General features: G+C 55.7%; 1 protein-coding gene across 1 annotated transcript in view; it reads left to right on the top strand.

Moving 5' to 3' along the window:
* The first annotated feature begins 1,528 nt into the window (after positions 1-1,528).
* NDST1 (N-deacetylase and N-sulfotransferase 1) overlaps positions 1,529-23,621 on the top strand; it is a 71,177-nt gene continuing 49,084 nt past the window's right edge. The window contains exon 1 of the mRNA XM_082650752.1: positions 1,529-1,651. The gene's annotated coding sequence lies outside the window, so the exon portion shown is untranslated. The remainder of the gene's footprint in view (positions 1,652-23,621) is intronic.

The raw sequence follows: 23,621 nt of genomic DNA on the forward strand, positions 1-23,621 counted from the left end.
ATTCAAGAACTTTAGATCATTGACCACAGGAACGTAGATTATAAAAGAGAATTTGCTAGTGGATGTTGCTTTCCCTGGCTAAATTGGTGGCATGGCTGGAGTGTGCACTAGGAAGTCACAAGCCTATCTTTGAACATCAGTGTGGGCCTGTGATCACCACCCTTAGGCTTAGTCCTACTGACTACACTCCATGCAAAGCTGTCACATGGGCATGACTGGGAGTCCAGAGCCTGGTCCCATTCCCCAGCATCAACCTTGCTCAGGCCTCAGCGTCTTTCCTCCTCCGAGACATGAATGGGCTGGCTGAAACCCCTTCCCCCCCTCCCCCCAGCACAGGAGGTTACCCGTTAGGGGAATTGGGATGATTCTGTCCTATTTTCGCATGTCAAGCTTGGCTTTTCTACCTCTCTTGGCTCTGCTTTGGTTGCTCATATTTTTTTTTAAGCTTTGCTCCTACAATTAGGTAATCTCGAGCCTCTGAAGGTCCTTCGGAAACCACCGATCCATTGTTTTCCAAATTTGCTAGTCTCACCCCAGGCCCACAGAGTCGGGATCTCTAGGGTGGCCTGGTGATCTACATCATTAGCAAGCTCCTTATGGCTCACTAATCAACCAATCAACTAATGACCCAGTCCCTCATTACAGGCAGGCTCATGGATGGTAAAAAGCCCCACCTGGAACAGTCAGATCTGAGTGCAGGCTGGGGCTCTCAGCCACTTCAGAGACTCCCAGAAATCATTTTGTGTTTCTGGGCCTCGCTGTTCTCATCTGTGTAATGACGATGACCAGTGTAATCTTGCCTAATTTGCAGGGTCCTTGAGATGGTTGCACTGGGGGTGGGAAACTGAGGCGCAGTGGGAGAAGAGATTTGCACAATGTCATCAACCTCTTCATTTGCCTGTTATGTGCCAGGCGCTGGGAATTCAGCTGGTAACAACTTGTTGGGGGAGATGACATTCTAGTAAACAATGCAACCAGTAAGTGAACCAGATAATCACGAAAAAGGAAATAAAGGGGTTTTCGAGAGTAAGGGCAAAGGGGTAGGTGGGGCTGGGAAGGACTGCCCAGAAGGGGTCACTCCAGCAGAGACCTGGCTGTTGGGGAGCCGTCTGAGGAGGCCCTGGAGGGTTGTCATCGGCCCAGTGTTGGTAGAGCCAGGAGGCCCCCTCGGGCCAGCCAGGGCGCTCCCGCCGGGCGCGGGTCTTTGTCTCTCTCGGTCTCTCTGCAGCCTCTCCGACCCCCAGTGCTGTTCCCTCTTTGACCCCCGAATAACTTGTTGGCTTCCCCCGGGCTTTGTTTCCCCAGGGTCACCGCCTCCCGGACTCCCGGCAGCCGCCTCGGGCCCTCGTGGGTCCCGCATCTGACACCCCCTCCGGCCCCCACCCCCTACCCGCTCTGAGACTGGGGTCAAAGGCAGCCTGCGTCACGTGGTCGCCGAGCAGCACCGAATCGGCCGGGAGAGCCGAGGGAGAATCCGGGTGGAAGCCGAGAAATCCAGCTCCGATAGCAGCGCCCGGTCCCGCCCCGGCCCCCGCCCCGGGGTGCGCGCCGCACGCCAGCCGGCCGCTCGGGCCTGTGGAGCAGATCTCCGGCCGGCACCCACGCTCCATCACGGGATCGAACCCCGCTCCCTCCGCCGACATTCGGGGAGGTAGGCGCCAGGGACGGAGTGGGTAAGGGGAGACAGGCTGGGGGCCCCTTGGCGCGCGGGTTCGCCCCTCTGTGCTCCGCGGGCCCGCGGTGAGCGAGGCGGCGCGCCCCAACTTGCAGTCTAAAGGGAGACCCCCACCTCCCACCGCGGGATGAGGGGGGAGGGTGCGCGCTGCCTCAGCGCAGTGCCGGGGACCGGGACTGGGGGCTGGGCACCGAGAGGGAGGGGGAGGGGGAGGGGGAGGAGAGCGGGCGGGAGGCGGGGCGGGCGGCGGCAACGCCGGCTGCGGCGTGGAGCGTGGGTGGGAGCTGCGGGAGGCGGACGCGAAGGGGTTAAGCCCGGCCCGGGCCACTGCCTGGCAGCGCACACACAGCCCAGGGGACCCAGGCGTCCGGCAGCTCGCCGGGAGTGCCCCCTGCCCCGGGTGGCGCCCCAGCCGTGGCAGGTAAGAGGCTGAGAGGGCCGGGGCGGGCCAGTCCCCTGTCGCCGAGCCTGCGGGGCCCGAGCCGAGCTGGGCGTGCAGGCCGCGCGGGGCCCAAGCGGCCGCCGGCGCAAGTTTGGTGCGGGCGGGCGCCGGGCGGGCTCGGAGAGTCTGCCGGGCCCCGCGCAACCGGGTGGGAGGACAAAGGGGTGGGGGAGCGGGCGGGGGCCGGGGGCAGGCCGGGGTGCCGGTGAGGGCAGCGCGGCAGCTGTAGGTCACGGATAATGTCACTCACGAGGAATGCCCCCTCCCCCTCCTCTACTCCCGAACAGGGGAAACTTTTGTCTGGCGAGGGACGGGGTTAGAGGCTAGGTCCCCGCTTCGGAAAGGGTAAGGCAGCCGGACCGGTTTTCTGTGGGCTGTGATCGGCCTGGTCTCTAACTCCCCTTCTCCCTCAGGTTCTCGGGAGCAACTATACCCCTGCTTTGAACGCTGCCCTTTAACACCCTGGGACGGGGTAGGAGGGGGCGTACGTGGACGCGTGGGCTCTGGGACAGACTGGGAAATTGGCTCTTTCCCAGATTTAAGCACACGGGTCAGCTAGGAGCCGTGCCAGGCCCAGGGGATACAGAATCCCACCATCACACCCGGGTGCTGTAAAACCGCCCCCACCCCCAACCCCTGCCCCAGAGCGTTTGGAATGGCCTGCGGCATTACTGTCCCTGGTTTGAGGTTCAGACTGACCTGGATGTCTGTCACTTCCCAGCTCTGTAGCCTTGGGCTGGTTCCTTACCTTCCCCTAGCCTCAGTTTCCTCACCTGTAAAATGGGCAAAGTATAGAATCAGCCAGAATAAGGATGAAATGAGAACCTGTGGTACCTTAGTAAATGGTGGCATGTTTATATTCAACAAGTATTTGTTGCATGTGTACTATATCTCAGGCCCTGGGCCAATTGCTTTAGATACATTATCTCATTTAATTCTCCCATGTTACTATTAGCAGCATTTTACAGCGGGGCAGAGGCACAGAATCCTAAAGGTCGCACAGCTGTGATGTGGTGGAACTTGGATTTGACTCCCCTCCCCCAGCCTGAGTCTCAACTACAAGGCTTTATAAGATCCTGCTGTGACCGAGCTCATTTTCCATTGAAATCATGAGGACACAGGCCGCTCTTCCCTTTACCCTTACCCTCAGGTGATGCTCCTTCTGTCTGGTACTGGTGTGGGCTGAGGTCTTGTGCCCTGGCTCTTGTTATTGTGGGCAGCTGGAGCCCAGGCCTGGAGCTCCGTTAAGGGTCCAAGTTCTGTTGCTGGCTGGGTCCGTGGTAGGAACGCTTTCATAGTATGGGTGGTGCAGGGAGGAGTGCTCCCTGGCTCTGGCTGGGGACAGCTGGTGGCTTTGTCAACAGACCTCTCCTCAGCACCCAGGGGACCGAAGAGCCTTTCTACTCCATCCAGACCAGGTCACTTTCAGATCAGCAGGGGGCAGAGGTAGGGCCAGGAGTGGAGCCCGTGGGGTGATGGGATTTATATTGCAGGTGTCCTCTTGTTTGACTCATCAGCAGGGTCCTCATTGCGAAAGTAATGCCCCAGCCCCAAGGGTCCTTGAGAGCAGTAATGAAGGGTGGACTCTGAGCACATGTCTCAATTGCAGAATCCTTATGGAAAATGCATACGTGTGTGGGTTTCTGAGCCTAGGGCATGCATTTTCCATGTAAATAGCCCAGGAGTGAATGTGGGGTGGCCCAAACTTTCACTCACCTTAGTGCCCTGTGCTGGCCTAGCCTTTTGGTGGGGGTACCATCCCATGACTGTGGGTCAGGCTCTGAGCGGGGGCCTTGAGTAATTTCTAAAAAAATGGAAAACAAATTGCTAGTTAGTGAATGATATCTTAAAACAATGGAGTGGGAGCAGATAGCGAAAAAAAGTCCTGGGGAGAGGAAAGTTTGTGCATTACTCTTCTAACTTCTCCGAGGGCTGTGCCAGCACTGCTTCTGGAATTTGCAGTGTCCGTAGGCTTTTCCTGGGCCCTGAGGATAGGGGGTCCTCCTGGGCTGACGGTTCACTGCCAGCTGGTAGGAACAAGAGTGGAAATTCCACTACTTAGCTAGACTTTAAGGGGGCCCAGAAGTGTGGGGGATTGAGTGGAGGGGCTGAAAAGATTCCTGAGGGATGGGGATGACCCTAGGCGTGTGGTCAGACTCTCCTTGAGATCAGAGCAAGAGAATCAACAGGTGAAGGGAGGAGGAGCCAGCAAGAATGAAAAGATGGGTAGTGAGTCTCCTATCACAAGGGGTATACAAAGAACAGTTTTACAATCACAAGTTGAGAATGTGGTTAAGAATATGAAATCATAGGCTGGGGGTTGACCTAGGGGCCAACTGAGAGACCTGCACGTGAGACACTTAGAAATGGACTCTGGTCTTAGCAGCCCAGAGCTTTCTCTGCCCTGGGCTTTGGGCCTGCTTGACCCATCTTCTGCACTTTGGTGTCAAAGCCAGGCCTGCGAGTCCCTAGAGACTGGGCAGACTTCTGCTGGCTTGGAATTTGGTTTTGGGTATGGCTTGAAATATCTGGACTGTTTGGAGGACTTGGACATTCTTTACTTGGAACGTTAGGGTAATTTGTTAAATATGTATGGAAAATGTCTGTGGACGGGGGTGACTGGGAAATGAAATGAGGTGAGATGCTCCTGCTTTCTGGCTGGAGAGGCCGCTAATCTGACAGGTGAGGGAAGGCAAGGATCAAGTGATGGCGAAGAGGCAGGATGTGATCAGTGATAGATGGGCTTTGGAAGGTCAGTGGAGGGGAAAAGCTCTTCTGGTAGTTTATGTCGACAGGGCTTCCTGGGGGAGGAAGTGTTTGTGAGGGTGCAGGCAGTGGGAAAGGGGGCTGTGGGAGGCAAGATGGGGTCGTGGGGAGCTTGCAGTGTCCTCCTCGGGGGTTTGGATTTCAGTCTGTGGCTGGTGGAGAGGACAGAGGGTTGTAAGCAGCTCGTTGAGTCGATGCCTGTTACTGTGTCTTGTGCCAGGCTCCTTACAGACGCTCCATTGAGATCTCACAATACCCCGCAAAGTAGCTGCTGCTGGCCACCCCCAGCCCCACCCCATTTTCAGATGAGGAAGTGGAGGCTCCGAGGGGTCGAGTCACTTACAGAACTGTAAGTGAACAGGCTTGAACAGTTTCTGCCCTGTCGTGCTGCTCCTCTCAGGGGTCATTTGGCCAAAGGTGGTGCCAAGACTGGCAGGGTTGAGACCAGTTCAGAGATGATGCTAATTGTGGTCTTGCAGAAAGTTGACCAAAGGTCTGACTCAGGCCATGGGACTGAGAGGGAAGGAGAGGGAGGCTGCAGGACTTTGTAGGTATCTTGGGGATAGGGTCATCACAGGTGGTCTAGGGTTTGGGGAAGGACCCTTAAGTGGCAGTGTCACTGCTTTCAATTCCCTGCAGGGCTGTCTACTGGCAGAGGGCATAGTCTTGTCCTGTGTGGCTCTCAAGGGCAGAGACAGCACCAAGGGTGACAATGAAGCTAACGGGAATTAAGTGCCTGGGGAGGCAGCAAGGTCCCCATTGCTGACAGTATATGCAAAGAGGCCAGAGAGTTAGGGTGCCGGAGGCATGTACCGGAGGGTCATGGCTGGGTGACCTCTCTCAGTTCCCTTTTCACCCGAGAATCTTAGGGTGGTGCTCGGCCCACTTCTACTCCGTTTTTCTCATAGCTTTTCATAGCTGCCCCTTCTAGAAGTTCCCCTGCAGCGCTCTGCCTGGGAGAGCCCTTGCCCCATGGAAAACACTCAGCCCAGCTGACCTTTGAGGGGCCCCTCAGAATTTCTGGATCAGCCACCAAAGTCTGGGTTGCCAGGGACTGTGGTTTCACAGAGGACTGGAACCTTCTGCTTTCGTTTCTCAGTCTGTGAAATGGGTTCAGTCTCTCGTTCCTCAAATGTGAGGAAACAAGGCTGAATCACGGGTCAGGATGAATCAGTAGGGGCTGGAGGAAAGGGCTGATGGATTTGAAAGTGAGGAGTGGGAGGGGTGGGGTGCGTGGGCTGGGGGGCAGGGCTGTCCCCCTCCTTCCCCTCATTAGAGGGTAAAGCCGGGCCTCCCGGCCTGAGGGGTCACAAGCCAAGGTGCTTTCTCCTGCGTGTGGGGCTGGCACAAAGCTCTGTCCATCAGCTTCAGCTTGGAGGTTGGGAACTTCGAGGAAGGGCTGGATGTGGATGTCTTGGACTGTGTGGCCTCAGGGCTAAAGCCAGTCTGTCACCCAAGGAGTTACAGAGGGGCCTGAAGCTCTTGTCTTGATGGAGGGTTTGTGTCAAGTTGCCTCCTGGCCCTTTTTATTCCTACCTGTTTGTTTGTTGATACAGATTGGATTAGTCTAATTTTAAAATGTGCATTGCAAATGAGCATTTATTTATTTGAGGCCGAGGCGTGGGAGGTGGCCTGCTCTGTGACCACAGTGCCTCACCTCCCAGTGCCCCTCACCCACTGCCACTTTTCCCTCCCTGTGTGCGCCTACCCCCTCCTGCCTCCACATTTCTGCTCACAGTGAGGGTGCTGCCCCCCAGTCACTTCCCCTCACCCACCCCAAAATCCCCCCCCAGCCCAGCTCCAGTGTGACCTCTTCCTAATTCCGCAGAGCTCGCGCTGCCTGCTCCCTGCTTTCCATGTGCACAGTCTGTTATCTGGGCCTCTTCAGGGCCCTTCACACACCTGGTCTTGAATTCCGGTTCTCATCTCCTCCAGGCTCTGTGCTCTGGAGGCAGTGGCTGTGGGCAGCCCATTCCTGCCCCACTGGGTGTGGGCAGCATTGCAGAGCGGAGTCAGAAGTCCTGGCTTCACATCCCAGCTCTGCCACCATTAACTGTGGGATCCTGATCAAAGTACCTAAATCTCTCTGGGCATCGTTTTCCTCAGCTGCAGAGTGAGGATAGTAACAGTCCTGTTTTGCTGGGGAGATTGAGCAGATCAGTGCCTGACCCACTGTAAGAACCCAGTAAGTGGGAGCTTTTCAAAGCTAACAACGGTTGTCATAATTACTGTTTATACCTAGGAGATGATCTATCCTTTTAGAGATAGAGGGAAGAATCTCTGGAGTCTGAGTTTCTAAACTTTCTGTCTAATGACTTGAGGCTTGTATGGATGAGGAAACTGAGGCCTGGAGAGAAAGGGCAATTTGTCTAGGGTGTGGGACCTGCCCGTCTTATCCTGGAAGCCTGGCAGGATTTCCTCTCTCGGTTACACCTGTTTTTCCTCTTCTCTTCTTTCATCAAGGTTAAGGTGCTCAAGTTCTGTAGTGCCAGCCTCCTCCCTGGTGGCCACGTTGAGTGGTGTCTAAAACTTGGGCCAGTTAAGTTGGCCTGGCTGGCAGGCCTTGTGACTGCCCTCGAGACCAGGGACCCATACCCTAGACTGTGGACACTGTGGAGGCTGCAGCCTCCAGAGACCTCCTGCTCAGCATCCCTGGGCCCCAGGAAGGGGGAGAGGACGGTGGCAGGGAGAGGTGCCCTGGGCTAGATCTCACTCAAGGTGGGTGACTAGGACACAGATAGAGAAGAGGCTGGGAACGAGGCTCTGGGGCTGGATGATCTGGGTTCAAATCTCTGATGGGCCACTTCGTACTTATGGGACCTTGGGCAAGCTGTTTTTAGTTTCTTCATCTGTACAGGGGGGATAATAATTGTCCCCATCTCACAGCATTTAGAAAGAAAATGCAGGGAAGGTGCTTAACTACAAGCCCAGTCCATGTTAGTTATGGTTATTGTTGTAGTTGATGATGTAGTTAATGACTAAGAAGCTTATTTTAATCCTCCCAACAGCAGTAGGGAGACGGGCAGTGTTACCACCCCCTTCTAGCAGATACGGTGACTAAGTCCCGGCAAGGCGGACGGCTCGGCCTGGAGAGGTTCAGACTCGGGGGACTGCCATCGGGGTCTGGTGATTTCGAGGGTCTGCTCTGGTCGGATGAAACTGACTTGTGTGAGGCACTGGGAACGAGGAAACAGAGCTGGCCAGGATGGAAGGGATTGTGTCTGGAGGTGTGGGGCAGAATCCTGGTGCTCACGCGGTTGAGCAGTGGTGGGGAGCCGAGGTCTGGTCCGCGAGGCGTAGCTTGGATTCTCCTCACCTGTGGGCTGACCGAGGACCGGCCTGTCCGGGCAGGTCCGGGCTGTCGGTCGCTGGAGGTTTGCTGTGGTTATTGCTCAGCCACTGCTGGTTTATGCTGCGTGCCCAGGCAGAGGCCAGGTGAGGAGAAATGAGTGTCATTGCAGGGCCTTCACTCAGGCTGCACCCTCTGCCCAGGTCCCCGCCCTCCTCTCCTCACACCTGGCAGTTCCTGCTTGTGCGTTTACAGGACTGTTAGCATCACCTGTTCACAGAAGCGCTCCCTGATTCACCTGCAGGTTAAGTCAGTGGTTCTCAAGGTTGGTCTCTGGATTAGTAACGTCGGCATTACCTGGGAACTTATTAGAAACGCAGATTATCTAGCCCCACCCCAGACCTACTAAATCAGAAACTGGGCGGGGTGGCGGGGGTGAGGAGGAGGACCCAACAAGCTGTTGAAGTTCTTCAGGTGATTCCAGTGCATGCTAAACATCCACAAACACTTGGTTAGGTAATAAAAAAAAAAAATTGATGCTTCTTTCTTTGGGCTCTTAACGTATTCAGACACCAGCAAAGGTCGGGGACGCAAAGGAAAGCCCAGTTTCTCTCTACCCTGTCTTCAAAGAGCCACCATCTTATAACAGCTTCTCCTGCCCAGGAAACGATCTTGTGCCACAGTGATGGGGTTCCGTTGAACAGAACCCCAACATGGTTACAGGAGACAGTGCTGGGGCCACTTAAAGAAGGTGGGATTGGGGGACTCGAAGGTGGGAGGCTTTGTGGGTGGCAAGGATGGGTGCTGGGAACAAGCTGGCTGTGTTCTAGGGTTGGGGCCAGGGCTGGGGTCAGAGAGTGGGTCCTGCCTCAGAGAAGGGTGTGTGCTGGGGCCGGGGGTATGTGCATGCATGTGTGATTACAGTGTCCAGATGTGGTCCAAGAGGGCCAAGGGGCCTTAGCTGTCACCAGCCCAGTGGTTTTAAGCATCTCAGTAATTTAATAATGGTGATCATATAATTGCTGCTCAATTTGTGGAGAGCTTGTCCGTGCTGGATAAGCACTTCCATGTAATCTTATCTGGAGTAATCCCCAAAGTAATCTTACGAGGTCAACATCATTATTGGCCCCATTTTATAGGTGAAAATACTGAGGGCACACAGGCATAAGGAGGTAGAATCTAGGAATCCTTGAGGGGTGCTTGGAAACATCCCATTGGAAGAAGGGCGGTGGACGGTTGTCTTGGAGTGTTTGGGTAGCAGGCTTTATAAAGCTGCAGAAATATATATTCTATCAAATGAGTAAATTGGGCTTTACCATGGGGGGGTGATGGGATTGTGTTGGGATGGTTAGGGCTCAAGCCTCCAAGTTGGGGCCTCCACTGCAGACACTGTCATTCTCCTCTTATGGATGGACCATTTGAGGCACAAAGAGGCACAGTGCTGACTTCAAGGTCCCACAGGGCAAGAGATGGAATCGGAGAGAAAAAACCAGGGTCTTCTCTGGTTCTCGCAGGAGAGGTGGGGTGTCAAGATCAGTGCCCAGTGTCCACCCTGCACTCCTCTTCTGCCTCAGTGTCTCCAGGGTACGGTCCAGGAGCCCAAGGGCTTTCCTGACACAGTGCAGGAGCCCCTTCATCTCTCAGCGGGGAACAGAGGCCCAGAGAGGAGCAGGGACTCGCACAGGGCCACACACCGCGTCACGATTGGGACCAGACACAGAGCTGTCTCTGTTCTGACCAGGGAAGGGTTTGTTTCCTGAAAACTGTCCCTGTCCCCCACCCCTCCTTTGGCAGGCTGGGTAGCTGTAGCCCTCAGAGTGGCCCAGACCAGTGCTGGGGGTAGAGATGGGTGTGTCCGGGGGGAGAGAGCTGCCGAGGAGGGTGGGGCAGCATCCAGGAGAAAGAACACCAAGAAGCCCAGACCCCAGACGGAAACCAAATGTATTTTCTAGGTCCTGAGAGGATATCTGGAACAATGGAAGTAGAATGGGGGAAGTCAGACTATAAAAAGGGCTTCTTGATATCCTTACAAAAAAAGAAAGTAGAGTCTTTAGGTTTGACTTTTGTTTCTCTGAAGGATGTTTATGTAACTTCCTGAAAGCAGGATCCCAGGGCTCTGTGAAGTTTCTCAGATGCTGTTGTTTATAGACTCAGGGCTGTGGAGCTGGGAAAGACTTGATAGGGTAGTCTTCCCACTTTACAGTTGGTGAAACTGAGGCTCTGAGAGGTGCGATGAGGAGGCTGCTGCCTTAGGCTGCACAGTGAGGCACAGAAGACTTGGGATGGGAGCCTGGGTCTTGTGGCGCCTTTTAAGGGGCGGTTGTCTCGACTTACTGTTCCCGTGGCCTTGGCTGGCCTGGAGGCTCGCGGGGACCGTGAAGGGTCCCCTCTTGGAAACACTCAGAGCTGCTAGAGTCAGGACAAGGCCAGGTCCAGTCTGTGGTGAGGTGTGCCCATTGGATGGTGACCTGCATGGTGGGGAAGCGTGGTGGTATGCTTGGTGATGCCACCCCCGTCCAGATGCTGGGGCCCAGCTGTGCACTGTCTGCCCAGCAGCTGGGAGCTGAGAGTCACACCCAGTGGGTGCAGAGGCAGGGACTATTGTATATCGTGGTTCATTCTGTTCTCCTAGCCCTGAGGGGATGACTAGGCCCTGAGCCCTGATAAGTGCCCACGCCTGTGGACTAAAGTGGCCAACCGTTTGGGCTCCAAGTTCAGACATGAGGAGACCAGAGAACCTGGGGGAGTGCTCTTCTTCTGCTACCTCCTATCTCTGGAGTATTCCACGATCTGGACCCATCTGTTCTCACTAGTGCAGGGGTATGTAAGCCCCTAAAATCTTCTGCAACATTTTGTGGGCATTTCCGTGGATTCTTTTTCTGCAGAGAAAATCTGTAGGTCTCATCAGGTTGTCGGAGGGCTGGGTGTCACCCAAAGTGCTGATGGGAGGGCAGGGGGCCGAATGCATGCTCTACAGCCTTGAGAGAAGGCTGCTGGAGAGGCAGTATGGTTCTAGTCGAAAGTAGCGTGGTGGCAGTGTAGTGTCTTGGTTCAGAGTATGGTCTTGGAGGCCACTGTTGGCTTCGCTAAACTGGCTCTTCCTCTAAGCCAGCTCCTGTGTGACCTTGGATAAGTTACTGTGTCTGTGCATCAATTTCCCCATCTGTAAAATGGGAAAAATAAGAATAGTTATCTCACAGTGTTATAGGCTTTCAAATAAGATAATGTGTTTAAAGAATTTATCCTGGTGCCTGGTACAAAGTAACCACTTGGTTAAAGTTTGCTATTATTATCAGTTTCAGCTTGGCTGCTAATTTGCTGTGTGATCCTGTTAAGTGCCTTATCTTGGGGTCTTAGTCTCCACCTGCAGCTCTGTTGGGCTTTTCAGGAGCTGCAGGGCGAGGTTGGAGAATAGGGGAGGGAGGAGGAACCTTCCTCATCCCCCGGCTCCCCAGCCCAGGCCCTCACTGGTGCCTTGAACATAGCTTTGTCCTAAGGCAAGATTATGTAACCAGTGGGGCCCGGCCAGGCAGGACATGATTCTCAACCTCGTTTTGTCCTCCATTGTCTCTTCCTCTCCCTTCCCCCCACAGGGCTATTGCATTAGCTGACCTGTTCCCCAGGCTCCAGGGATGAAATCGAACCCGTGCTATTCTGCCACCAATTGATTTAGTCTGGAGGTTTGCTGGGCAAGCGGCCCCTCCCCTGGCTACCTGGGGACAGACAGAGCTGATGCCTCTGTGCCTGCTTTGGGGGTGGAGACCGGAACCCCTTTTTAGGGGGATAGGCAGGCTATAAGCTGGGGGGTGGCACCCTTGACCCATGGCCCCTATGGCTTGAACGGGTACCCTCCCCCACCATGACTCCCTCCCCACGAGTGACCTACCCATCCTTGCAGCCCAGCGCCAAGCCTCCTCTCCCAGAAAGCCTTCCCTGGTACCCTGGCTGCAGGGAAGTCTCGTCTACTGAGCTTTGCATTCTCTTCTCTTTAAGAAAACAAAGGCCACAAACTGGCAGGCCACGTCCGCCCCACGGGCAGCTTTTACTTGACCCATGCCCAATCTTGAGCTAGTTGCTAACGGGAGATTTTACGTAAGAATCCCAACTTCTGGCTTCAAAAATGAGAAGATCATACAACTTTGAGTGTAGTGCTCCAGTGGCCACTACTGGAGATGAAGCACGTAAGCTCCTCTTTGCCCCACTCCCCCGCCCACTTCGCCCACTTATACAGTCTTTCTAGCCCCCAGGTGTCTGAATTTTGACCCCGTCCTGTAGGCACGGCCAGTTTTCTCTCCTGCGCCGTGGTGTGGTCCCCCGTCTGTCTGCTCTGTGGGCTCGGTGGTGGTGGTGGTGGTGGGTGGGGGTCTGACTCATCTCTGTGTCCCTCAGGCTCGGGACTGTGTACACAGCAGGAGCATAATAAGTGCTTCCTTTATGAATGAAGGCGGGGCATTGCTACTCCTCACCAGCTGTGAAGATTCCATTTAATGGAAGCCTCTGGATCAGCCTGTCCCATGGCCAGAGAATCCTCCTCCCAGATAAGCTGTGGCTGCTTAGCCACTGACCCAGGCAGCTTCTTAAGCTGCGGATAAACCGTCACTCAGAGGGTTGTCCCCATGGTGCGGTATAAGCAAGGAGAGGGACGTTTCTCCTGAAGCTGTCCCCACGTTTCACTCTCCCAGGGGGCTTGGAGGAGCTTGCGGGGAGAGGGAGGCTGGGATCAGCAGCCTTCAGGTGGCATCGAGTGCAGACCTCGGCATCCTGGGGAGACAGTGGGATGGGGGGAAGGATCAGTTCAGGTGTTTCGTGGACTAGGCTTCCCCTCCTTCAGGCCTTTCTCTGCTGTATTCTGCTCCTAGAGTGTGCGCTTTAGCCACCAGCTTCTTTGTCCAGCTATCTGTCTGTCCAAGGCGTATTTCACTCTTTTAATTGAAATCCGAACCTTCCCTAGAGGCCGGCTAAGCTATCTCCTCCTTGAAGAGGTCTTAGCTGAGAGGTCACAATTGTGCTGGGGACAAGAAAAACCTGGGAAGCTTGTAGAAAGAAAAAAAGCATGCAGGTTTCTGGCCCCCATCTTTGATTCCTTCAGGGTACAGTGTCCCCCTCCCTAGAAGATTCAGACGCAAGGGTCTGTGGACACGCTTTGAGGACCCTGCCTTAGCTCAGGGAGGCCAGGGCTGGTAGGGAGGACCCCTGAATGGCAGCTGTGTGACATCGCCTACCCCTTTCCCTCTGCGGGCTTCTCTCTTACCCTGGGTGCACTCATACGCTGGGCTCCTCCTGTTGGTTGTGGCTGAAAGCGTCTGGTGAGCCATCCTTGGACGGGATGACGGGGGATCCGGGCAGGTGCCAGTGTCTGGGCAGGGCCCACAGAGATTTCACATTGTTCAGCTAACAGCTCAGAAGAGGAATGCCCTGATGTCAGGGCAGGAGGCAGGCTGGAAGCCCCGGTCTGAGTGGGCAGGGTCTGTGCCCAACGAGGTTGGAGGACTGGCCTGGGCTGCCCAGTGACCTGGCCACAGGCTGAGGGGCACCTTGATGTGTGATCCTGTGTCAGGCAGGCTGAGGCTTCAAGCACAAGCCTATACAAGCCATTTGCAGAAGGGTAAACTAAGGTACATGGAGGGAGGGACTGCCCCCGTGTCACACGTGAGTGTGTGGAAAGCCGGGCTTGGACCCCAGATCTTCTGACTCCTGGGCAAGAACCCACTCCTCTGTCCTCACCTCACTCTGCAGGGTCGCTGCCAGGTCTCCCAGCTGGGACAGTCTGCTTGTCTGTGACAGCCTTGAGGCTTGGGCCTGGAAAAGTGAAGCCACCATCGTCACAGCCACCCTGGAGGCATGAAACCGGTTGGGTGTGCAAATTACCTCTCAAACATCCTCCATCCCATTTTTTTTTTTTTTTTCCTTAAACTGTCTCTGATGGGCCGGCTGCCTCTGTGCCCGTTTCCGCCTGGCACTGGGCTTCACGCTCTTTATTCTGAGAACAAAGCTTCCTTCTGACAGTCCTCCTGCCGACAACGGGAAAAGGGCAGGCATGGCACGGGGCTTCCCTCCTCCGCCTCCTCTAGCTGGGAGCATGGGGCAGGCTTTGTCAGATGCTGGACCCCAGCAGCACTGGTGGGCTGGGAGGGAGCCCAGCTGCAGCCCAGTCCATGTTCCCGCTGGGGCTGGAGCCGCCCTGTGGGCCCAGCTGTCAGACCCAAAAGTGGCCAAAGTGGTGGGCAAAGGTATCGGACAGGGACCGACGTAAGTCCTGTTCTGGTCCAAGCAGTTACTTGTCCCAGGGCTGTTCATGTGACAGCCATCAAGATTCCAGCTGGCACAGGTGGAGTTTCATTTCCGCCTCCAGGCAACCCTGGTCTCCTAGGGGACTGCAGAAACTAAAAGGTGCTCAGATGAGGGCAGCCATAGTCCCTCATCCAACACATTTTTATTGAGCATCTACTTTGTTCCAGGCACTTTTCTGGGCACTGGGACACAGCAGTGAACAAAACAGCCCAGTCCCTGTTTTGGACTTGGGGGTGACACTCTGGCAGTGGGAGAGAGTCAACAAACCAAAGAATACTAGCTACCTGTCAACTGGCAAGAAGTACCTGCCACAAAAATAAAGCTGGGTTGGGGGTGGACAGTGTGACTTAAGGGAGTGGCGCTGCTGTGTTGGGGATCATGGAAAGTCTCTGGTAAGGGGACAGGAGACTCCAGGAGGGGAGCTAGGGAGCCACGGGGTATGTGGGGAAGAGCATTCCAGGCAGAGGGAACAGCAACGCAAGGCTTTGAGGCAAGAGGGTGCAGGGTGTGCTCGAGGAGCAGCAGCAAGGAGGCTGGTGTGGCAGGGGCGGAAGAATAAGAACCGTCCTGGGAGGAGATGTGGCCATAGGGAGTCTGCCCAGGGGCGGAGGGGATTGCCTAGGGCCTCCTGCCCTTCGAGAGGACTTCGCCATTTGGTCTGAGTAAAGGGTAAAGTAAAGAAAAGCTGCTGAGCGGCTGGGGCTGAGGGCTGCCTTGTTTTGACACATGTTTGAGAGGGATCCTGTGGGCTGCTGCGTGGAGAGAAGCCTGGAGGCTGGAAGCGGGATGCCCGCCAGCCAGTGGGTGCCACAGGTGAGGGAGGACGGCTCAGCGTGGAGAGTGGGAGGCGGCCCGGGGTCAGATTCTGAATTGGTATCACTGGATGTGCCGATGGATTAGGTGTGGGCTGTGAGAGGAAGAAGGTGTCAATGGCAAGGTTTCTGGCCTGAGGGACTGGAAGGCTGCAGGACAGCAGGTTTGGGGAGAGAAATGGAGATTTCAGGTCAGATGTTTTAGGTTGGAGCATACCTGGTGGGAGGGGAGACACATGGGTAGAGGTTGGTCCTGGGCCTGCACGTTCCTGTCGTTGAAGGGGTGTGAGGGGTGCCCTGTAGGACCTCCCGAACTCTGAGAATCTGTCTGTAAGAATAAGTATGTCCTGGGCCTCTCGTGTTCTTTTTCTTTCTTTGTAAACCTCCCCCTGCTTTTCCCTTCCTCCTGGACAGAGGAAAAAGGCCGATTCTGAGGACTTACTGTCTTGGTGGTGGCCCTGGCCTTTCTGCCTGCCGTGCTTCTTGGGTGGGGGGCTAGGGGGAGCCCTGGAAGGGGAGGCCAGAGGCCTCAGGCCTTGCCCTGGCTCGGCTGCCAACAGAGAGAGGTTTCTCTCTGTGCCTTGGTTTCCTCTCCTGCACACTGACGTGCTAAGCTGGCCCCCCGGGTTCTGAGGGTGGCAGGGAGCCTTGAGGAGGCTGGATGCGCAGAGGTGAAGAACCTGGCTTGAAGTCCAGTGTGGGTGCGAATCCTTGCTTGGCCGCCTGGCTGTGAGACTCTGGGCCAGTGACATAACCTCTCCGAGCCTCAGTTTTCTCATCTGTGAAAATGGGCCAACCATAGTACCTGCATCCCAGAGTTGCTGTGAGGGTTAAATGAGAAAATGCACACGAAGCACTTAGCCAATGCCCTGGTATACACCACACCCAGTTATCAGGGGCTGTTAGTGACTGTGCAGTCGGTCAGGTGAAGGGGTTTTGCCTGGTAGGTGGTGGGGGCCATGGAAGGCTATTGAGTAGAAACCTGGTACTCTTGTGGTCTGAGGAGGCTGCTGTGAGTTTGGAGACTTGGGCTGAGCCCCTTCCACCTGCCGGAGTGAGAACTGAGGGCCAGCCCTGATGGACTCTCCTGCCCTTCCTTTAATTGTGGGTCTTCACTGACTTGGCATGGGCAACCTCTGTCTTTTTTTTTTTTTTTTTTGCGGTACGCGGGCCTCTCACTGTTGTGGCCTCTCCCGTTGCGGAGCACAGGCTCCGGACGCGCAGGCTCAGCGGCCATGGCTCACGGGCCCAGCCGCTCCGTGGCATGTGGGATCTTCCCGGACCGGGGCAAGAACCCGTGTCCGCTGCATCGGCAGGCGGACTCTCAACCACTGCGCCACCAGGGAAGCCCTGGCAACCTCTGTCTTGAACAGGTCCCTTGGGGATGGGGGTGGTCATTTTCCCGAAGATCTCCTACAGAACCCTTTGTCTCTATGTCCCAGTGGCTGACCTTAGGGAATGTGAGTGTGGGGCTCTGAGGGTGGGTGATGTTGAATGTACTCGAGTTGTCTGGACAGGATCAGCGGGGGCAGGGCAGGCCTGGAGTGACATTCCACTGGGCACTTGGATGTGACCTCGGTTGCTGGTCTGGGTCCCGGCTGGGTGGTGCTTGCTCCACTGGGACCATGGAGAGGTTGACAATGGGCGGAATGTGGCCCCCTTAGGACCCACACTTCAGTGGTGCCCAGGCATGCTGGCCGAGCCCTGTGCTTTTGCAAGCCTGTTACCCAGCAGTTGAATCGTGTCCGGACGGCCAAGGACATTTCAGATTCCCCCAGGGCTGGCAGCCAGGCTGTCACCAGGCATTGCTTGTTTTCCCAGGGTCCAAGGGCTTTTCGGGATGGAGAGGGCTCTGGAGATATTCCAGGAACTTTTCTTAACAGCTGGGTAAATTGAGATCCAGAGAGAGCAAGGCACTTGACCAAGGTCTCACAAGGCCGCCTCCCTCCTATCTGTCACCTCCCTCTGTTCCCGTGTCCCTTGCTCAGACTCCTGGCCTCCTGCCCGGACGTTTGAAACAACCTCCATCTTCTGGGCTCTCTAAGAGCTTTGTTTGTCTTCCTATTATCCTAATCTTGCCATAACCTGCCAGGCACACATGCTGTTCGAGTGTGTCTGCCTTCCTTTCCCCTCTGGTCCCAGACAAAGCACGGAGGCTCTGAGCGCAGGCCCCAGAGCCAGACCGACCTCAGTTTGAATCCCAGCTCTGCCCCTTCCTAACACGGCGAACTGGGGCAAGATACTCCACATTTCTGAGCCTCAGTGTCTCTGTCTACGAAATGAAAACAGTAGCAGTACGTAGTTTATGAGGTTGTCTTCATGACTAAATGAGATAATACGTGAAGTCCTGGGTATAATACCTGCCCAGAATGAGCTCTCAAAAATGGTCATTGTTGGGAGTTCCCTGGTGGTCTAGTGGTTAGGATTTGACACTTTCACTGCTGTGGCCTGGGTTCAATCCCTGGTCGGGGAACTGAGATCACGCAGCCAAAAAAAAAAAAAAAGGTCATTGTTACAAAGACCCATCAGTGCTGGTTGAACTGAAAAGTCAAGGAGGGCATGGTAGAGTAGACAAAGCCCTGGACCTGGAGGAAGAAGATGTGGGCTCCAGGTTCACTGCCAAACGTTGCCTCACCGTGTACTTTTGGGAAGTCACTCTTCCTCCAGGAACCCCACTTTCCTCATTTGAGAAGGAGGGAAGAAATCCCTGCCATGATCTTAGAAGCTTGTCATGTGATGCCAGAGCAGCATCTGTGCAAAAGCTTTGCATCTGTGCAGTGATTTAAAAATGGCACCGTGGTGGCTGTGGTGTGCCGATGGTGACGAGGATGTTGTAGCCACAGCAGTGGACAACTGGCTGGGGTGGAGGCTGGTCAGTCTGCAAATGCTCAGCACCCACACAGGCTTCCCGTTCCTGCCTGCCTGCTCCCGCCTCCAGCAGCCCGCCTTTAGCATTAGCCTCAGCATCGCACACTCGAAGATGTAGGAGGTGCAAAGACCCGATGGCATCTTCTGAGCCATAGTGAGTTTTGGGTTATCTGTGGCAGATCCCATGGAATGTAGGATTACAGCCAGGCACTGGTTCAAATCTCAGCTCCGCACTTCCCAACTGGAAGCTCGAGCCAGCTGCTTAACTTCCATGAGCCTGTTTCCACATTTGTAAAATGAGGCCTTGATGAAGCAGAGGCCAAGCGTTTAGCAAAGGGCAGAGCACACGGTTATAGGGAGAGGTTGTATCGTGGTGGAGCATGGTGCCTGATGGGCTTACGGGTGGCGGGAGTGGGGGTCATTGTGCCCATTTCTGGGCATGAGCAGTGGAGGTCACTTACACTCCAGAATTGCCCAGCTTCGAGTTAGAAGGGCCCCTGGAGTCATCTGGCACCATTCCACTTTACTGGTGAACAGAGCGAGGCCTGACAGGAACAGGTACTTGGTGGGGTCACTGGCAGGTTAGTGCAAGGCTGGGCCTAGGGCGAGGCGAGGGAGGCCCTTAGAGGCAGACTGTGAGGGGGACTCGGGCCGCAGTGCGACTCTGACCAGTGTCATGCAGGTGCATGCCAGCGCCTGGGAGTGGGCACCTCCTTCATGTTTGTGCCTGCTGCCTGGATGCCTCACCCTAGCCCAGTCTAGGACTAGAGCGCCAGTCTCCTGACCCCAGGAACTGGTCCCCGAACCTTGGGGGTCTGGGGACACCTGTCAGCTACCTTGTAGAGGCTCACCAAGGTCCCCTGGCCCCTTTAAAAAGGACCTTCGATAAATAGGTCACCTGCCCGGTGCTTTTTACTCTGTCTCTGCTCTCTAGCGGTCTGTGATGCAGAGAAAGCGAGGTCCTCCCGCCCCCTCTCCCAACCTGCTGCCCCTTCCCGTGCCAGCTGCGCCTCCATGTAAGCATTTGAGCCCCTCACCCTGGAGGGGAGGCATGTTAGCGGCGGGCTTCTGTCACGGGACAAGCCCCAGCGAGTCTGGAGGGACGAGGCTGCTTTCATGCGGGCCCTGATGAAGCTTCCCTGGTCTTAGCAGGCCTGGTTTGTGCCCACCAGGCCTCCAGGAGATTAGGGGGCTTCTGTGGCTCCAAGTGCCTCAAGGCTTTCCCTTCGTCTTTGTTGCCCCCAGTGCACCTGGCTTCCCTCCACTCTGGCCACAGGGCCTGGAGCCTTTTCAGTTTCCCCAAGGCTTCTGGGAACCTTGGTCTTGGGGTGTCCATCTGGGCCAATCTCCCCGTCACCACCTCCAGGCCTGCAGGCTGGGCCTCAGGTGACCTGTGAAGAGGTGGCCACAGCTGCTAATCCCTGCAGGGGTTCCTGGGATCACCCTGCACTGGCAGGAGCCTAGGCCACCCTTGTGGTTTGATGTCAGGGGCCTTGGACAGTCAGCAGTTTCCATCCCCAGGTCCTACATGTACAGACATGCCATTATTTTCCCCACTGCTGCTCTTGGGACCTGAAATTCTGCTACTTAGCAAGTTTCCTGGTACTCTCCTTGGTGTCCTCTAAAAAGGCAAATACCAGGGCTTCCCTGGTGATGCAGTGGTTAAGAATCCACCTGCCAATGCAAGGGACATGGGTTCGAGGCCTGGTCCAGGAAGATCCCACATGCGGCAGAGCAACTAAGCCCGTGTTCCACAACTACTGAGCCTGCGCTCTAGAGGCCGTGAGCCACAACTGCTGAGTCCGTGAGCCACAACTACTGAAGCCCACGCGCCTAGAGCCCGTGCTCCGCAACAAGAGAAGCCACCGCAATGAGAAGCCCACACACCACAACTGAGTGATCATGGCCGAGTTGCTTCTCCTCTCTGGGCTTTGTAAGGCCCTCTTCAGCCCTAGCACCTCCGCACTCTGGCAGTTACCCTTCTTTCTTTGCGGGGGTTAGGGGACGGGGCAGGGAGGACAATGGAAGGGCCTGGCCACTGAGTGGGGTTGGGTCAGGGACCAAAAGCCAACATCACAGGCGCTTTGACCACCTGCTGGCCTGATAGGAGATATCAGTCCTTCTTCCTCTTCTCAGGACAGGCAGGGAAACTGAGGCCTGGGGTGGGGGAAGGGCCCTGCTTGGATCGCATAGGCAGTCAGGCAGGGCTGCAGCCAGAGCCCGGTTACCCTTGCTGACAGTGAGGGCTCAGCTGCTCCTGGCTGCCACCTTTCTTGAGAGGAAGCCTAGGGCCCATTGGCATCAGGGTCAGGGACATGCTTTCTCCTCTTCCATGGAAGGCACCTCTGGCAGGGCAGGGGTGAGCGAGCGGGATCCCTGCCTGCTGAGGGGTCCCCTGGGCATGGGGCAGAGTCAGACAAGACATCCTCTTCCTGAGGTTCAGGAGGTAGGGGTCGGTGGCCTCTGGTAAGGGACATGGTGGTGAGGAGGCCTGGAGGCTTCTGGGAACGTGGTTGGTGGCTCAGGGTGCCCTAGGGCCACCCGCTCCCTCCCAGAGAGGGAATTGGGTGGACAGTCATGCTATTTGTCCTGGCTCTGGGATTAGTTGTGACTGTGTTACGTGAGGAGCGTGGAGCCATTAAGAGGATGCGGTGATGCGAAGTGGAGTGGAGCTGAGCGGCTACTGCCTGGAGCTCGGGTGGGTCCTGTCATTTTCTCCCCAGTCTCCCTGTACCCTCTGACCACAGCCCCGTGTCCCCTCCCTCCCGTCCAGTCCTCCCAGGTCTGTCTGATGTGTGTGTACCCACAGTGTGTACGTGTTCATACCAATGCAGGAGGGGGCCAGGGGGTGCAGGGGTTAGGGCGAGCTGGCCCCTAAGCCTGGCACCGGGTCCTGTCTGCATTCAGGACCAGAAGTGGGTTCCTCAAGTGTCCCAGCCCCCAGTACTGCACCAGGGAGATGGGCCAGGGCTGACCTGGCAGATTCCTGATGGAAAAGGAGACCATGGCTGAGGGGTGGGAAGGAAGGGCTTAGCTTCTCTTTGAGCTTCTCCTGACAGCTCAGCAAGTTCACAAATCCACCTGAAGCCAGCAGGTCTGCGAGTTAAAGATTTACTGCAAGGCCATGGGGGGAGCTGGAATGACGAGGTCCCCGGGGCTCAGATGTTACATTCATGGCTTCAGTCCTATCTTGACGGTGAGGCTATGGCTTGTTTAAGTCAGAGGGGCTGCTACAGAGTTTCCATTTGGCTTTTTCCACTTGGCTTTTGGAGAGGGGGGCGGTCACAACCTCCCTGAATTTGTATGGAGTATGGCATCTGTCTGGGGAGAGTCCACTAACAGCCTTCATGATACTCTCAAAGGGTTCTTGTTTTTAATTTAATTTAATTTATTTTTTATTTCTTTGGTTTTTTTGCGTTGGGTCTTCTTTGCTGCGCATGGGCTTTAGTTGTGGCAAGTGGGGGCTACTCTTCGTTGTGGTGTGCGGGTTTCTCATTGCGGTGGCTTCTCTTGTTCCGGAGCACGGACTCTTGGCGCGTGGACTTCAGTAGTTGTGGCTCGTGGGCTCTAGAGCGCAGGCTCAGTAGTTTTGGCGCACAGGCTTACTTGCTCCGCGGCATGTGAGATCTTCCCGGACCAGGGCTTGAACCCACGTCCCCTGCATTGGCAGGCGGATTCTTAACCACTGCACTGGTTAGGGAAGTCCTCTCAGAGGGTTCTGTAACCGCAGGAGGTCACAAACTTCTGATCTAATCTCTACCCCTTGCTGTCCAGGTAAGGAAACGGGCTCAGAGAAGGGAAGGGTATTGCCCAGAGGGAGCCAATGGAAGCACTGGAATGCTGATGTGGACTCCAGGCCCACGCGGAGTTTGCTTCCACATCCTAGAGATGGAGGGCTCCCCCACCCCCCATACACCTGTTTCTCTGTCAGGGATCATATGGCAACCTGGAGTGGGCAAGTGGGAGGGCAGGTGCCGGGGCTGACCAGCATTTCCCGGCTCCTCTGCAGGGGTGGCAGATGGGGGAATGAATAATGGTAAACTTGTCTGTACTTCTTTGAGAGACGATGACAAATAACTGAGGTCGTGATTGGGGAGTGCTTGTACCTGGCGTGCAGCAGACCTGTGAGGCTGTCCAGTCACCATTGTCCTTTGAGTTGTGGCCCTTTTAGCTGAGATCTCCTGCGTCTGAGCCTCACCACTTCTCTCTCCCATTCCTCAGCATGAGGCCTCTGCCTGGGGCATAGAGGCAGCCTCCCTTTCTCATGTGGGGTCTCTGCCTATCTGGGGATGACACAGGCCCCCGGGGCGGGGGAAGGTGAAGACCCTGTGGCTGAGGTCCTGCCTCTGGGGATCTGTGGTGCCCCTGTCTGCCCGTGAAGGAAGGCTTTCCCATTGCCAGAGGAGCCAATCAGCCTGCACTGAGGCAGCTGGGGCTGGTTACCTGCAGGAAGCCTGTCTCTGGGTACGCTCTGGGCCGCCGACCTGGTTCAGGAATGGTGTGGAATGCTGGGCAGCTGCCCGGAGGTTACAAGCAGGGGCTCCGAGGTGGGCCGGCTTGGGGTTGTCCTGGTTCTCCCCCTGCCCAGCTGTGTGACCTTGAGTCAGTTGCTTCGTACCCTCTCTGAGCCTAGGTTTCCTGCCTGTGAGAGCGCGTATATCGGCGACACCAGCTCTCAGCGTGAGGATTGGGTGTGATAAATCAGGGAAAGCTGGTGTGGGGCTGGCAGGTTACCAGGAGCTCAGTCAGTGCTGGCTGCTGTCAGCGAGGGAGGTTATGATATTTGCAAAGAAATATCTTTCTGTTTTTTTCAAGTGCCTGTGATCTGAGCCTAAGAAAAATAGCTAGGAATGGATTTGACTCTGCGTAGATGGATTTGGGGGTTGGGTGGAGAGAGTCCTATTTTGGGGAGTTCCGTGGGCTAACGAAGAGCTTGCCTTGTGAGGGTCCTGCCCACCTTGGTCTGCCCTAGAGCGTCAGTGGCACCAGAGGGCAGCTGGTCCTGACCTGTCTTGTTCCCCACTCTGCAAACCCCCTTGCCCCCAGCTGTCTTGTTTGTTTGCTCAGTAAACTCTTTTCTTCAGAGCTGGTGCAAAGATAAACTCTCAACTCAGGGCTTGTTGGAAGAAACACAAATTCTCAACAAGTGGCGGGTATAAGTTCTTGAGGTTTTTGTTGGGCATCCCCCTCCGGGGAACCCAGAACAAACGCCAGGTTGAGAACTGGGGAGTGAACCGGCGCTTTATGCTTTGTTTGCCTGTCAACTGATGCGTGATTTGTGGGTCTGCTTCCAAGAAGGATCGTTAGAGGCTGCTTTTGATGTTAAAACACACGTAAAATGCATGAAAATGAAAACGGAAAGTGGTATTCAAAGGGAGTGGAGCATGGGGTATATGGGCGCTGGCTTATGTCAGCTGTCCTAGGTGAACACGGAGGGCGTGTGTTGCTGAAGGATGATGAGCTGGCGCCTCTGTGCTG

This window comes from Grampus griseus (assembly GCF_964374135.1).
Source record: "Grampus griseus genome assembly, chromosome: 3".
NCBI classification, from domain to species: domain Eukaryota; kingdom Metazoa; phylum Chordata; class Mammalia; order Artiodactyla; family Delphinidae; genus Grampus; species Grampus griseus.